Source organism: Salvelinus namaycush, chromosome 1 (genome assembly GCF_016432855.1).
Source record: "Salvelinus namaycush isolate Seneca chromosome 1, SaNama_1.0, whole genome shotgun sequence".
Lineage (NCBI taxonomy): Eukaryota > Metazoa > Chordata > Actinopteri > Salmoniformes > Salmonidae > Salvelinus > Salvelinus namaycush.
In genome coordinates this window covers 21,839,695-21,857,711 of record NC_052307.1, presented here as the reverse complement: position 1 = coordinate 21,857,711, position 18,017 = coordinate 21,839,695, and the positions used below count along the sequence as shown (strand labels likewise).

At 40.0% G+C, this 18,017-nt stretch overlaps 1 protein-coding gene across 1 annotated transcript in view; it reads left to right on the top strand.

Annotated features, from left to right (window-relative positions):
* Window positions 1-18,017, top strand: part of LOC120065031 (nuclear receptor corepressor 2-like) — a 193,882-nt gene that overhangs the window by 36,679 nt on the left and 139,186 nt on the right. The window lies entirely within an intron of this gene.

Here is an 18,017-nt window from a genome sequence, read left to right as displayed (position 1 = left end):
AACCCAGCAAACCATGCTGTCGTCCTGTGAATGTAAAGAATCTAGCTAGCTAAAGCATTTACTGCAAATTTAATGAACAATTGTGTAAGCTTGAATTACAATGCAGCTGAAGTAACATAGCTAACTAACTATTTACTTGATTATTGTCTAGTGGAGGGTAAAAATAACTGTATGCCTATGGATGTGTAGCTAGCTACAGTATGTAGTCGATCTGTTAGGTTCTGAACTAATATTCATACCAATCTATGAACCTCAGATATCATAGTTGTTGTATCAACTTCAAGTCTGAATGGCATTAATGAAGCCTATGGATAGAGTACAATATAATAACTTTATTGTGTCAAGGATGCAAATCCTATATACTGTAGTTATTACCACGCATGAGATTCCCACATTGTAGCCTGTACACTGAATATATTCACTGATCATGTACTCTTCCTTGGCAAATCAAGGTGCGGTTCAGGTATGAATCTCTGAGACATTCCTTTTCATTCATATCAAACGGCATTATTTGAATGATGCTGTGTCATGTATGTATTACAATTATACACTTCAACAGTGTTTACTACTCTTGCTCCTGGGACATCAATGATTACACATTATGACTAGAAACATGATTGATTTGTAATTCATATATACAGAAGAAAAAAAACGATGCATATCTAACTCCCTTCATCTGCATTAATCTGAGGACACAGGATAGTATTTCAACGGGATACTTAATTTCAACCAGTGGAGAATGTGAAACGCTTTATTGAAAGAATATCCAGGTTCATTATCCAGGTGTTATAAATACATAAATGCATTATAATCATGATAATTGTAATATTATAAATACAAGTTCAATCTGTACTTCAATGCACATATGGTGTGCATTATAAAACGAGGAAGAAAGACGAGGTGGGGAGAAAGGTGTAGAAGTTTCATGAATTACAGTGCTACCCTAATATTCTCTCAATTCATCGCAATTGCGGTGTCTCCTAACCAGCCTTGGGCCCCCAGTTGGCCCGAAGGTTATCTGAAGAGTGGGTGAGGTGGCGATGACGGGACTGGCTTCCTCTCTCACATCAAACATACCTGCAGACGAGTGACAGAGAGAGCATGATTAAGCCTTGTTTTTTTTAATTGTAATTTATTCTTATTTCAATGTAAAGCATCTCTTTAATAATACTTCCTTTTGAGTTGACCAAGTGACATCTCACCTATGACCATGCAGTGCCCTCTGTGTCAGCCAGTTCAGATGCGGGAGGGGTTCACCAAAACAGTTGATATAATCTAGAGGATTTAGAGAGAAGGGGGAGAGGGATGAAGATAGACTTTTTGTGTGGTCTCACCTGGTGTCCACACTAAGTGGCTGCAGAGTACTTTATGCTGAAAAACAGACACATGAGGACAAACAATAGAAGATAATGTCATTAGAAGATACTGTATATGACGCAGACACCTATCGGAGTGGACCTGAAACATTTAAATATAGAGGGCTATGTGTCTCACCACCTTGTTATTGCAAACCCCAGGAAAATCATGTCTTGGCAGCAACAGATAGTCCAATGAAAATGGCTGTGTTTATGTGGTGTGAATCTGAAAATTAGCAGCTGACATCTTAAGTTTTTTAAAATTAATGCATGTGAGACAGGTTCCATGTACAACAAGACAGGCAGAGATGGAGAAAAAGAACACGGAACAGTTTAATTACCTCTGGTTATGGACACTTTTGCCACAGTAAAGCTTCCACGGCCTGTTCCTCAGATAGTGAACATCTGGCAATATCTACATTTTCCACCCCTTGGTCAGCTCGCTCTCTGAAAGTAAAGAAAACAGCTTATTTCTTTTAGATATGAAAACAATAACTCAGATATGACCATTCAATCTAAAGCAGCAGATGTCATTTTTAGGGTATGTTAATACAGCCCAGTGCTGCTTACCTGAGATGCCATCTTCGTAGGTGTCCACTTTGACTTCCTTTGTGTCGGAAAAAAGTTGCTTTCAGAGCAATAATTTTTGATTGATAATAAAAAAGGTTATGCTCTCGACAAAAAGACCTAAATGCACCTCCATAGCATATAACAATTTACCTGTGAATAACCACACCTTCATACAAACGTGCTACTGTATGCAGAATTCTTGACGCACAACCGAAGATGCTGCCATTTCCTGCCAGCACACCCACAAGTGAGCCACTCCGGAGCAGAATGATGACGTGTGGAAAATGGAAAGGAATGAGATGGGAACAGCAATTTGTTGCAAGTTGGGGAGGAGGGCTAATAGCTGATCAATAGACTATTCAACCTTTACTAAATAATAGTCTAATAGCCGAGCTAGGTGTGAACCCCCCCCCCCCCCCCTATCACAGACCAGATTTGCCCTAACGACCAAGGGGTATCTTGCTACTCAATGTAATAAAGTAATGACTTTTCAAATAAGTTACCTTACACGTTATGTTGGCTGACAATTTGTTAGCTATGCTGTCCTTACGAACACACATAGCATATCATTACAGCATTAGTAGTTATACATCAAACTTGCCAGTATATTAACCTTTTTGGGATAGGGGGTGCTGTTGTCACTATTTATGGAAATCGTGTAATTTTTGAAACGGCTTCCTACAAAATTCTTGATCGTACAATATGCATATTATTATTATTATTGGATAGAAAACAGTCTATAGTTTCTATAGCCGTTGAAATTTTGTCTCTAAGTGGAACAGAACTCATTCTACAGCAATTTCCCTGACATGGAGTCAGATTTCACACATTTTGGCCCCTGTTCTGGAGTCAGTTTTAAGGCCACTGTTATTCCTATGAGTATACGGACACTGCTTACGTCTTCCCCTGGATGCCTTTACGTGATGACGCTTTGAATGGTATCGATTGCCCAATCACAGCCACTATAAATGAAAAAATCCTGTAGGTAGGAACTCTTTTCTAGGTGCGTCAGGCGCGCGGAGGACACCGACCTACTGTTTTTCTAAGCATTAGTGTAGCCAGTTATATTTCTCCGGTCATATTTTTACTCGTTATAGGAGTTAAAAACATCATAAGGTAGTTAATTTAAAGCGTTTTATAGCAATTTATATCCGTTTAGTGCGATTTTGGGACATTTATTTCTGAGCCACTGTGAATCTCTGGGCACCGTTCCAGTTCATGCCGAACACAATGTGCATTTCTGCATGGCAAGAGGACAGCTTTCGACCAAAAGACGATTAGACTCAAGAAAGGATTCTTTGACCAAGATTCTGATGGAAGAACAGCTCAAAGTAGGAACAATTTATTATGATAAATCGTGTTTCTGTCGAAAAATGTTAGTGGCTTAGGACGCCATCTTTTTTGACGTAGCTTCGCTTGGCGCAAACTGTATTGAAAAGTAAGGATAATTTAAAAAATGTAATTCCGCGATTGTATTAAGAATTAAATTGTCTATCAATCGCTGTCCACCCTATATTTTTTAGTCACGTTTATGAGTATTTATGTATACGACTAGATCACTGTCTAATATGGCGCACGACATTTTCTGACCAGCTGGGCTACTTTTCTCATTGTCTAACCATGATTTTGGTGGCTAAATATGCACATTTTCGAACAAACTGTATATGTATGTTGTAATGTGATGTTACAGGAGTGTCATCTGAAGAATTCTGAGAAGGTTAGTGAAAAAATTAATATATTTTGGCGATGTTTACGTTATCGCTCTCTTTGGCTAGAATCAATGCTGGGGTAATGTTTGCACATGTGCTATGCTAATATAACGATTTATTGTGTTTTCGCTGTAAGACACTTAGAAAATCTGAAATATTGTCTGTATTCACAGAATCTGTGTCTTTCGATTAGTGTATGCTGTGTATTTTTACGAAATGTTTGATGATTAGTAATTAGGTAAACACGTTGCTCTATGTATTTATTCTAGTCCATTTGTGACGGTGGGTGCAATTGTAAACTATGATATCTACCTGAAATATGCACATTTTTCTAACAAAACCTATCCTATACCATAAATATGTTATCAGACTGTCATCTGATGAGGTTTTTTCTTGGTTAGTGGCTATCAATATCTTAGTTTAGCCGAATTGGTGATAGCTACTGGTGTTGGTGGACAAAGAAAAGATGGTGTCTTATGCTAATGTGTTTAGCTAATAGATTTACATATTGTGTCTTCCCTGTAAAACATTTTAAAAATCTGACATGTTGGCTGGATTCACACGATCTGTATCTTTCATTAGCTGTATTGGACTTGTTAATGTGTGAAAGTTAAATATTTAAAAAAAATATTTTTTTTGAATTTCGCGCTCTGCCTTTTCAGTGGAATGTGGGAGGAGTGCCGCTAGCGGCACCCCTGTCCTAGACAGGTTAACTATCTAACTACCCAACGTTTATTGACTTGATTATTCTTGTCATTCTTAGCTTAGCTAAATGGTATCGTCTTTGTGCGTTCTCAATGGACATTTGGGTGCTTTCGTAAATTCGCTCTGGCTATCTATAGGCTGGACAATAGAAAGAGTCAAAATTCACCCAAGGCTGAAAAACGGCTTAAGAACGTTGGCTAAACTGGAACACTAGCGCGAGCCCATAGCAAATTAATGGAATCGAATGTTCGCAGAGCCTGTTTTGACTGGAGTGATGCTTAGGGGGAAAAAAGGAAGGTGAACCTTCGCCCCAGTCGGAGGTCCTGAGTGCTCTGGAGCAGGTTTTCATCAAGGATCTCTCTGTACTTTGCTCTGTTCATCTTCCCCTCAAATCCTGACTAGCCTCCCAGTCCCTGCCGCTGAAAAACATCCCGACAGCATGATGCTGCCACCACCATGCTTCCCTGTAGGGATGGTGCCAGGTTTCCTCCAGACATGACACTTGGCATTCAGGCCAAAGAGTTTAATCTTGGTTTCATCAGACCAGAGAATCTTGTTTCTCATGGTCAGAGTCCTTTAGGTGCCTTTTGGCAAACTCCAAGCGGGCTGTCATGTGCCTTTTACTGAGGAGTGACTTTCGTCTGGCCACTCTACCATAAAGGCCTGATTGGTGGAGTGCTGCTGAGATGGTTGTCCTTCTGAAATGTTCTCCCATCTCCACAGAGGAACTCTGAAGCTCTGTCAGTGGCCATCGGGTTCATGGTCACCTCCCTGCCCAAGGCCCTTCTCCCCTGATTGCTCAGTTTGGCCAGGGGCGGCCAGCTCTAGGTAGAGTCTTGGTGGTTCCAAACTTCTTCCATTTGAGAATGACGGAGGCCACTGTATTCTTGGGGACCTTCAATGCTGCGGAGATTTGTTGCTAGCCTTCCCCAGATCTGTCTCGACACAATTCTGTCTCTTAGCTCTACGGACAATTCCTTCGACCTCATGGCTTGGTTTTTGCTCTGACATGCACTGTCTCAACTGCGGGACCTTATATAGACAGGAGTGTGCCTTTCCAAATCATGTCCAATCAATTGCATTTACCACAGGTGGACTCCAAACACCTGAGCTCAATTTCGAGTCTCATAGCAAAGGGTGTGAATACTTATGTAAATTTGTTTCATTTTTTTTCTCATACACTTGGGTTATTGTGTGTAGATTTTATCCATTTTAGAATATTTTTTTATTTAACCTTTATTTAACTAGGCAAGTCAGTTAAGAACAAATTCTTATGTACAATGACGACCTAGGAACAAGATATTTAAAACTCCGTCCCATAGGGCGCACACAATTGGTCCAGCGTCGTCTGGGTTTGGCCGGGGTAGGCCATCATTGTAAATAAGAATTTGTTCTTAACTGACTTGCCTAGTTAAATAAACAAACACACGCACACACACACACACATTGACCTTTGATATCGGTTTTGCACATCGGCGTTAAACTAGACATCGGGCCGATGCCGATGTTGGCATTTTTAGCTAATATCAGCCGATTCAGATATGTTCACCAATTTTTTTGGTTTTATATATATATATATACACACACACACACACACACACACACACACACACACACACACACACATACATACAGTTGAAGTTTACATACACTTAGGTTGGAGTCATTAAAGCTTGTTTTTCAACCACAAATTTCTTGTTATCAAACTATAGTTTTGGCAAGTCGGTTAGGACATCTACGTTGTGCATGACACAAGTAATTTTTCCAACAATTGTTTACAGACAGATTATTTCACTTATAATTCACTATCACAATTCCAATAAGCTTTAGAAGCTTATGTTAGGCTAATTGACATAATTTGAGTCAATTGGAGATGTGGATGTATTTCAAGGCCTACCTTCAAACTCAGTGCTTCTTTGCTTGATATCATGGGAAAATCAAAAGAAATCAGCCAAGACCTCAGAAAAAGAATTGTAGACCTCCACAACCACCTTCAAAACGCCAGACTACGGTTTGCAACTGCACATGAGGACAAAGATCGTACTTTTTGGAGAAATGTCCTTTGGTCTGATGAAACAAAAATAGAACTGTTTGGCCATAATGACCATCGTTATGTTTGGAGGAAAAAGAGGGAGGCTTGTAAGCCGAAGAATACCATCCCAACCGTGACGCACGGGGGTGGCAGCATCATGTTGTGTTGGTGCTTTGCTGCAGGAGGGACTGGTGCACTTCACAAAATAGATGGCATCATGAGGGAGGATAATTATGTGGATATATTGAAGCAACATCTCAAGTCATCAGTCAGGAAATGAATGCTTGGTCGCAAATGGGTCTTCCAAATGGACAATAACCCTAAGCATACTTCCGAAGTTGTGGCAAAATGGCTTAAGGACAACAAAGTCAAGGTATTGGAGTGGCCATCACAAAGCCCCGACCTCAATCCTATAGAAAAGTTGTGGGCAGAACTGAAAAAGCGTGTGCGAGCAAGGAGGCCTACAAACCTGACTCAGTTACACCAGCTCTGTCAGGAGGAATGGGCCAAAATCCACCCAACTTATTGTGGGAAGCTTGTGGAAGGCTACCCGAAACGTTTGAGCCAAGTTTAACAATTTAAAGGCAATGCTACCGAATACTAATTGAGTGTATGTGAACTTCTGACCCACTGGGAATGTGATGAAAGAAATAAAATCTGAAATAAATCCTTCTCTCTACTATTATTCAGACATTTCATATTCTTTAAAATAAAGTGGTTATCCTAACTGACCTAAGACAGGGAATGTTTACTAGGATTAAATGTCAGGAATTGTGAAAAACTGAGTTTAAATGTATTTGGCTAAGGTGTATGTAAACTTCCGACTTCAACTGTGTGTATGTATATGTGTGTCTTTGATTTATTTGTAATAATGACAATTACAACAATACAGATTGAACAATTAACATTTTTATTTTAACTTAATATAATACACAATCTATTTGGTCTCAAATAAATAATTGAACATGCTCATTTTGTTTTAAATAATGCCAAAACACAGTGTTGGAGAAGAAAGTAAAAGTGCAATATGTGCCATGTAAAAAAAGCTAACTTTTAAGTTCTTTGCTCAGAACATTTGAAAGCTGGTGGTTCAATTTTCCCAGTTAAGAAGTTTTAGGTTTGTTGTTATTATAGGAATTATGATGCGTCGACTATTTGTCTCTATATGTTCTAATAGGCACTTTAGTATTGCCAGCCTAATCTCAGGAGTTGATAGGCTTGAACTCATAAACAGCGCTGTGGGTCAAGCATGGCTATTAGCTGCTGGCAAACGCATGAAAGTTTGAATGAACACTTACGAGCCTGCTGCTGCCTACCACCGCTCAGTCAGAGTGCTCTATCAAATATCAAATCATAGACTTAATTATAATATAATAACACACAGAAATACGAGACTTAGGTCATTAATATGGTCAAATCCGGAAACGATTATTTCGAAAACAAAATGTTTATTCTTTCAGTGAAATACGGACCCGTTCCATGTTTTATCGAACGGGGGCAACCCTAAGTCTAAGTATTGCTGTTACATTGCACAACCTTCAATGTTATGTCATAATTCTGTAAGATTCTGGCAAATTAGTTCACAACGAGCCAGGCGGCCCAAACTATTGCATATATCCTGACTCTGCGTGCAATGAACGCAAGAGAAGTGACACAATTTCCCTAGTTAATATTGCCTGCTAACATTAATTTATTTTAACTAAATATGCAGGTTAAAAAAAATATACTTCTGTGTATTGATTATAAGAAAGGCATTGATGTTTATGGTTAGGTACATTCGTGCAACGATTGTGCTTTTTTCGCGAATGTGCTTTTGTTAAATCATCCCCCGTTTGGCAAAGTTGGCTGTGATTCAATGATAAATTAACAGGCACTGCATTGATTATATGCAACGCAGGACAAGCTAGTTAACCTAGTAATATCATCAACCATGTGTAGTTAACTAGTGATTATGTGAAGATTGATTGTTTTTTATAAGATACGTTTAATGCTAGCTAGCAACTTACCTTGGCTCCTTGCTGCACTCGCGTAACAGGTGGTCAGCCTGCCATGCAGTTTCCTCTTGGAATGCAGTGTAATCGGCCATAATCGGTGTCCAAAAATACCGATTGTTATGAAAACTTGAAATCGGCCCTAATTAATCGGCCATGCCGATTTAATCGGTCGACCTCTACTGTTTACTGAAGAGTAAAGACGGTTTTGTGCAGGTGACATGCAGATCATTATGCATGTATATTTCATCTTCTCATTTCTCCAGCCAAATCACAGGTAGGCCTTTGCAAATATGAGCAAATCAGCCATTCTATGCAGTTTTCTATTATACAGTGTGAAGTTAAATTTGATGTGTTGTTTTGAGTAGGAGTGTGAATATCACTGACAGGTTGTTTGTGTAGCACATGCGCATAACGTTTTGAAATTGGGAACAAGCGTCAGGGGGAAGGGGTGAACAGGATGCTAGGCCACTTAATTTCCCCCCCGTAGTTTCGCGATTTTACTCAATATCGTGATATGATACTTGGCCTGGTGTAAAATATTGGTATCGTGACTAATATAGCCAGTCTTATAAAAAGACGCTGTTGTTCACATTCATTCTAAAATGTAACAAAAAGACCGTGTTGAAATGTTTGTTTCCAGTATTGATATGGATATTAGGAAAGAATTTGTTTTGAAATGATCTAGGTTAACATTACTGCCTATAATCCAATAATGACGGCCTACCAAGAGGCAAAAGGCCTCCTGCGGGGAAGGCGGCTGGGAATACATTTTTTAATTTTTATAAAAATGTATTCAAGCTCTGCAGGTGTGATCATAAGAGAATTATAAAAACTTGGGTCTTTGAGAATGGGACTTTGCAGATGTTGCTTGTAATGCTTCAAGTATCTAATTGGAGATTGATCTATGTGTTATGCCAGTTAGAGTGAGTGAGGCACCAGGAGACTGGTGTGAGACCGCTGTGTGCCTGTCTCGTCTCATGGCATCTGTGTGTGCATAAAGCCCCACTGTTCCTCACTAGCAGAACCACGCTCAGGGTTTCATGCTGCTGCGTGACTGCGAAATCAAATGAAACTGTGTGGCAGATAGTGAGACAGGAAGGAAGGCCAGATATTGCTCCTCATTAAGAGAAGATCAATTGCATACTCCTCGCGTCCTCTCTCCTCGCTTCCGCAAAACCCATTGAAGGAGAAGGTTAAAGGGCAGGGACCTCTGGCTTTCTGTAGGCTTGGATGGAATACCCTATATACTGTATAACGGGATATTTGGAAAAAACCACGGGGTGGTTTTTCAATAACTTGAATACCGTTGAAACTATTACTTTGAAGTTTTTTATTATTATTTTGAACATTTGTAGTTATTTTTTAAGTAAATACCTGCAGTCAAATTGTGCCATACGTTAGTAGATAAAGAACATGATGTTGCTCATGGTAGTTTCCTGTCACGTGGTGTTTGTTTACAAGCAACAAGACGACAAGAGACCGGAACCTTGTGAGTCACTCACTGTCGTGCAGCATGCGCCAAGTTATCTAATTGCAGAATAAAATTCACAACAATGTTTTCCAGCTAGATATCTTATAACAATTAAGTTGTCTAAAATGTGCTAAATGCTCTGCAGTTGTGCATTTGGTTTTCTAATTTAGCAGCTATCTAGCTAAGTGGTTAGCTTCATCCAAAATCAAGCATTTGCTTGGTAACAGCAGAGAATCCCCTCCTGGATTAAGAGACTTGCTGGCTAATATTTGTTTTGTGCATGCATCAAACTGTGAGTAGTGTTTTTGAGTTACTTTATATGCTTGTGTTGTTTAGTTTAGAAACTGTACAAAATGTTCAGTGCGCTAGTTAGCATTTAGTACTTTTTAAATAAATACCTGCAGTCAACTTGTGCACTAGGTAATAGATAAAGCAGATCACCCGCTAGATCATTTTTCATTATGGAGCTTTTACATTATGAAGCTTACCGGTACTTGTTTCCCAAAACAGCGGTTTGAGCCGGTCACGTGTGTTTGTTTGCAAAAAAGCACAATGAGCAAAATGCCAGATATTTGAGGTGTGTCACTCCTGCAGCGCAATTTAAGTGAGGTCATCAAGCTAATGTATGCAATTCACTACTAATGTTTGCCAGCTATTTATCTTATAACTATTTAAGTTACCAATCTCAAATACATTTTCTCCAGCTGGGTTTTGCTAACTTGCTAATGTTAGCTAGGTGGCGAACATTAGTTTGCAAGATCAAGCTTTTTGGTAACAGCAGGAGACAATCCCCCTCCTGGATTAAGATCCCTGCTGCCAGTGGTGTACTTAAGTAGTTTTGGGGGTACTTGTACTTTACTGTTTATGTTTTTGATAACTTTTAATTTTATTCCACTACATTCCTGAAGAAAATTATGTCCTTTTTACTCCATACATTTTCCCTGACACCCTTGAATGCTTAGCAGAACAGGAAAATGGTCCAATTCATACACTTCAAGTGAACATCCCTGGTCATCCCTGCTGTCGAACTAAACACAAATGCTTTGTTCGTAAATTATGTCTGGGTGTTGGAGTGTGCCCCTGGCTATCTGTACATTTCAAAAACAATACAATTGTGCAGTCTGGTTTGCTTAATATAAGGAATTTGAATTGATTTATAATTTTGATACTTAAGTATATTTTATCAATTGCATTTCATTTTGATACTTAACTTTTTCGGGGTAGGGGGCAGCATTTTCACTTTTGGATAAATAGCATGCCCAAATTCAACTGCCTGCTACTCATCCCCAGAATATAAGATATGCATATTATTAGATATAGATTTGGATAGAAAACACTCTGAAGTTTCTAAAACTGTTTGAATCATGTCTGTGAGTATAACAGAACTTATATAGCAGGCAAAACCCCGAGGACAAACCATTCAGATATTTTTTTTTTTTAGGTCACTGTCTTTTCAATGAGGTTTCATTGGGACACCAGATTTCTAAGGGACGTGTTTGCAGTTCCTACCGCTTCCACTGGATGTCACCAGTCTTTGGAAATTGGTTGAGGTTTTTCCTTTTTGTAATGAAGAAGTACGGCCATCTTAAATGAGAGTCACTTGAAGTAAATTGTTTGAGAGAGGCACATTACCAGAAAAGTTGCGTCAGTTTGTTTTCTTTTTGTATTGAACACAGATCATCCCGTCTTCAATTTGATCGATTATTAACGTTTAAAATACCTAACGTTGTATTACAAAAGTAGTTTGAAATGTTTTGGTAAAGTTTACATGTATCTTTTAAATTATTTTGTAGTGACGTTGCGCAAGTTGGAAGCTGTGTTTTTCTGGATGAAACGCGCCAAATAAATTGACATTTTGGATATATATCGACAGAATTAATCGAACAAAAGGACCATTTGTGATGTTTATGGGACATATTGGAGTGCCAACAAAAGAAGTTCGTCAAAGGTAAGGCATGAATTATATTTTTATTTCTGCGTTTTGTGTCGTGCCTGCAGTGTTGAAATATGCTACTCTCTTTCTTTACTGTTGTGCTATCATCAGATAATAGCGTCTTATGCTTTCGCCGAAAAGCCTTTGTGAAATCTGACATGTTGGCTGGATTCACAACGAGTGTAGCTTTAATTTGGTATCTTACATGTGTGATTTAATGAAAGTTTGATTTTTATATCATTTTATTTGAATATGGCGCTCTGTATTTTCCCTGGCTATTGCCCAGGTGGGACGATTGCGTCCCACCTACCCCAGAGAGGTTAAGTATAATTAAAACCAGATACTTTTACAATTTTACTCGGGTAGTATTTCACTGGGTGACTTTCACGTTTACTTGAGTCATTTTCTATCAAGGTATCTTTACTTTTACTCAAGTATGACAATTGGGTACTTTTTTCACCACTGCCTGCTGCCTAATATTTGTTTTGTGCGTCCTGTTAACTGTGTTTTAAGATACTTGCGTAACTTTATGAGCTGGGTTGTCTGTCCTAGTAGTAAATCTTTGTATGTGCTTGTTTAGCATTTACCTTGCATCTACAATGAGAATTCATTAGTATTTGTTAGCATTTTGTTAGCATTCTGGTAAGTGAAATTTTTGGGGCTTTTTTACGCTTAAAAAAAAAATAATAGCACCCCTTGTAATACAGTATATCCCGGGATGGCACAGGCACGGTATGGAAATCTGGATACTGCCCAACCCTATCGTTCTCATCCAATGGGTGTTGAGAAGGAGGCGAGGAGAGAGGACGCGAGCAGTATCCATTTATGATTTTCCCAATGTGTCGTAAATGGTGAAAGTCAGGGAGATAGCAGCATGGGCATAATGAGAAGTCATATAAACTCAGCAAAAAAAAGAAACGTCCCTTTTTCAGGACCCTGTCTTTCAAAGATAATTAGTTAAAATCCAATTAACTTCACAGATCTTCATTGTAAAGGGTTTAAACGCTGTTTCCCATGCTTGTTCAATGAACCATAAACAATTAATGAACATGCACCTGTGGAATGGTCATTAAGACACTGACAGCTTACAGACGGCAGGCAATTCAGGTCACAGTTATGAAAACTTAGGACACTAAAGAGGCCTTTCTACTGACTCTGAAAAACGGCAAAAGAAAGATGCCCAGGGTCCCTGCTCTTCTGCGTGAATGTGCCTTAGGCATGCTGCAAGGAGGCATGAGGACTGCAGATGTGGCCAGGGCAGTGCATTGCAATGTCCGTACTGTGAGACGCCTAAGACAGGGAGACAGGACGGACAGCTGATCGTCCTCGCAGTGGCAGACCACGTGTAACAACACCTGCACAGGATCAGCACATCCGAACATCACACCTGCGGGACAGGTACAGGATGGCAACAACAACTGCCAGAGTTACTCCAGTAATGCACAATCCCTCCATCAGTGCTCAGACTGTCCGCAATGGGCTGAGAGAGGCTGGACTGGGGGCTTGTAGGCCTGTTGTAAGGCAGGTCCTCACCAGACATCACCGGCAACAACATCACCTATGGGCACAAACCCAACGTCGCTGGACCAGACAGGACTGACAAAAAGTGCTCTTCACTGACGAGTTGCGGTTTTGTCTCACCAGGAGTGATGGTCGGATTCGCGTTTATCGTTACACGAGGCCTGTACCCTGGAGTGGGATCGATTTGGAGCTGGAGGGTCCGTCATGGTTTGGGCGGTGTGTCACAGCATCATCGGACTGAGCTTGTTGTCATTGCAGGCAATCTCAACTCTGTGCGTTACAGAGAAGACATCCTCCAACCTGATGTGGTACATTTCCTGCAGGCTCATCCTGACATGACCCTCCAGCATGACAATGCCACCAGCCATACTGCTTGTTCTGTGCGTGATTTCCTGCAAGACAGGAATGTCAGTGTTCTGCCATGGCCAGCGAAGAGCCCGGATCTCAATCCCATTGAGCACGTCTGGTACCTGTTGGATCGGAGGGTGAGGGCTAGGGCCATTCCCCCAGAAATGTCCTGGAACTTGCAGGTGCCTTGGTGGAAGAGTGGGGTAACATCTCACAGCAAGAACTGGCAAATCTGGTCAATGAGGAGGAGATGCACTGCAGTACTTATTGCAGCTGTTTGCCACACCAGATACTGACTGTTACTTTTGATTTTTGACCCCCCCCTCCCTTTGTTCAGGGACACATTATTCCATTTCTGTTAGTCACATGTCTGTGGAACTTGTTCACATTGTCTCAGTTGTTCAATCTTGTGTAAATGTTTGTACGAACATATGTTAAGTTTGCTGAAAATAAACGCAGTTGACAGTGAGATGATGTTTTTTTTTCTGAGTTAATGAGGCTGGTACATTGTTTGTTTTTGACCAGTCCCTCATAGACATACTGTGCTCTGTGATTTATGGTTTTGAAACTTTTTGAACAGATGTTTTTTAATCAGCTAACTGAAGATTACCTCTGTTATAGCCTACTGTATGTTATTCAATTGTCTGTTTAGCATTTATTTCATGAAGTAAGATGAAACTGAAATGGAGAACTGATATAGCCTAGGCATAGCAGGTTGGAGTAGGGTTTCATGATCACTTGACTACTGGGAAGTGATGTTGTACTGTTTTCAGATCTACAGCTGCAACTTTTTAGGCCTAGTAGTATCTATGCGAGAGCGAGAGAGATCTGGTTTGGGTGGTTGCTCAAAGCCAATACACTGTAGCATCACATCATGTTATGCCATAGTGCTGGCTGCCATACACACCGTCCCTCCATGTGTAGACTGTAGAGCAGTGGTGAAACATGAGCTACCAGGGTCTTCATTCCTCAGAGGCCCAGAGAAATGGCAAGGGTCCTAATGCCTATTTTGGCAAGAGTCACATGTAATGAGTATCCTACTCCCAGTCTCAAATACAGTGTTTTGTGTGTGTGAATGTCTGAATCTAAAAGTGTTCTTTCAGTTTCGTTTCACTCCATTCACTCTATTCTGCCATCTTTTATAACCACCCAGCCACGTATTTGAGACGTTTAGGTTATTGATAAGGATTGTTTCAAATTAACCACTAGTTCGCTTAAATCCAACGTCCTCTGCTCTGTAATTTTTTTTCCCACAGCAAGATTTGCCACATTTATACAATAAACCCTTTTTCCATAACGTTATTGAGCCAATTAAGGAATATCAACGTAACTAATGACATTAGAAGCAATATTTATTGCGACATCAAGTAATAAACAAATTTGAATGTTGCAAGAGAGAACTCGCCAAATCATTTCCCATTGGTGGATGTTGATTTAACTCGTTTGACTGATGATTAAGCAATAAGGCACAAGAGGGTATGATATATGGCCAATATACCTTGGCTAAGGGCTGTTCATTAGCATGACGCAACACGGAGTGTCTGGATACAGCAGTTAGCCGTGGTAGATTGGCTATCACAAACCAGATGTTACCACTAGAAACAGTTATAAATGGCCCATTTGCAAGATTGACTTGACAGTTCAATAGGCATAGGCTACATACTAAAATCTGGGTTCATGATTGTAATTAAACTTTTCCATGGTTTGCTTAGATAGATGCAGATAGCCTGTAGCCCCTGATTTGCCTACATCTTATTTCAGATAGTCTATAGTAGCCTAGGCAAGATGTAAACTGAACAAGTTAGCAGCTTGCTTAGCTCAAATTAACAGAATAATTTATTCAACATGAATAGCTTGGCGATTTCGTGACAAGAAGTGCTTGTTTTTCCCAATAGCCTGCTGGAATAGGCTACTGAGGAAGGGGCCATAATTTCAATCACTGAATGAAATATTAATTACATATACAGTACCAGTCAAAAGTTTGGACACCTATTTATTCAAGGGTTTTTCTTAATATGTTTTAAATGTTCTACATTGTAGAATAAATGACGACATCAAAACTATGAAATAATACATATGGAATCATGTAGTAACCAAAAAAAGTGTTAAACAAATCTTAAATATAAAACAATATGTTTTATATTTGAGATTCTTCAAAGTAGCTACACTTTGCCTTGATGACAGCTTTGCACACACTTGGCATTCTCTCAACCAGCTTCACCTGGAATGCTTTTCCAACAGTCTTGAAGGATTTCTCACATATGCCAAGCACTTGTTGGCTGCTTTTCCTTCACTCTGCTGTCCAACTCATCCCAAACCATCTCAATTGGGTTGAGGTTGGGTGATTGTGGAATCCAGGTCATTTTATGCAGCACTCCATCACTCTCCTTCTTGGTCAAATAGCCCTTACACCGCCTGGAGGTGTGTTGGGTCATTGTCCTGCTGAAAAACAAATGATATTCCTGTTATTTACAGTTAAGAACAAATTCTTATTTACAGTGACGGCCTACCCCGGCCAAACTCAGACGACGCTGGGCCAATTGTGCGCCGCCCTATGGGACTCTCAATCACTACCGGATGTGATGCAGCCTGGATTCGAACTGCAGTGACACCTCTTTCACTGAGATGCAGTGCCTTAGACCGCTGCGCCACTCGGGATGGCATATCTCTGCAGAATGCTGTGGTAGCCATGCTGCTTGTGTGCTTGAATTCTAAATAAATCACTGACCTTGTCACCAGGAAAGCACCCGCACACCATCACACCTCGCCCTCCATGCTTCACGGTGGGAACTACATATGCGGAGATCATCCGTTCACCTACTGTGTCTCACAGAGAGACGCCGGTTGGAACCAAAAATCTCAAATTTGAACTCAGACCAAAGGACAGATTTCCACCGGTCTAATTTGAATTGTCTGTTTTTCTTGGCCCAAGCAAGTCTCTTCTTCTTATTTGTGTCCTTTAGTTGTGGTTTCTATGCAGCAATTGACCATGAAGGCTTTTTTCACGCATTCTCCTCTGAACAGTGGATGTTGATATGTATTTATTTGGGCTGCAATTTCTGAGGCTGGTAACTCTAATGAACTTATCCTCTGCAGCAGAGGTAACTCTGGGTCTTCCTTTCCTCTTCCTCGTGAGAGCCGGTTTCTTCATAGCACTTGATGGTTTTGTGACTGCACTTGAGGAATTTTCCAGATTGACTGACCATGTCTTAAAGTAATAATGGACTGTCATTTCTCTTTGGTTATTTGAGCTGATCTTGCCATAATATGGACTTGGTCTTTTACCAAATAGGGGTGGTATACAGAAGATAGCATATTCTTGTCACAACACAACTGATTGGCTCAAACGCGTTAAGGAAAGAAACTCCACAAAGTAACTTTCAACAAGACACACCTGTTAATTGTAATGCGTTCCAGGTGACTACCTCATGAAGCTGGTTGAGAGAATGCCAAGAGTGTGCAAAGCTGTCATCAAGGCAAAGGGTGGCTACTTTGAAGAATCTCAAATATATAATATATTTTTTATTATATACTTTTTTAGTTATTACATGATTCCATATGTGTTATTTCCTAGTTTTGATGTCTGCACTATTATTATACAATGTAGAAAATAGTAAAAATAAAAACCCTTGAATGAGTAGGTGTGTCCAAAATGTTTGACTTGTACTGTATATGAACTGAATATGCTTGTCAACAACTTCCAATTTAATTAACTTAACTTGGCCATAAATAATTGTGTGATAACAGAAGGCTACTACAACAATACACTGAAGTTATAACGTATTTTAAAAATGTGTTTGCCAGGTCCAGGTAGGCTACACAAGTGACACATTTGATTTGCAAAATCTCAAGTGATATAGTCATTTCAACATATATTTATTGTATCAAATTGTAGCCTACATTAGCATATACAATTATAGACTACTTGATTGCCGACAGATGCAAATGTATCGTTCTCCACAATTAATGTGAGCTTCATTGAGGATTTTCCCCCATAATAGAAGCACACGAGGGAGTTACACAACTTCCATTTCAAATGTCCACTTGCGCATAATGTCAAGTTACATAGCCTACCAACAACTGGTAAAAAGTTGTCATGACGTGCGCACGTGCTGCTCTGTCTTCTCTCACTCATGTGACTCAGTCAATAGTGGACTAAGCTGCATGCTGCAGTGCTCTTTCAGCATGAACCCCCCCCCTTGCCCTCCCCACCACTCACTCAGCAACAGCCTGCCTCATTGCCTGATAGTCAGCAGCAGGACACAGTGAAATAGATACATGGCATGGCGACCAATACATTTACACACGTGATATTGTTTTCAAAGTAGCCCAATTAGCGGGAAAACTGCAGACATGGCAACCCTGGTTAGCGCATCAAT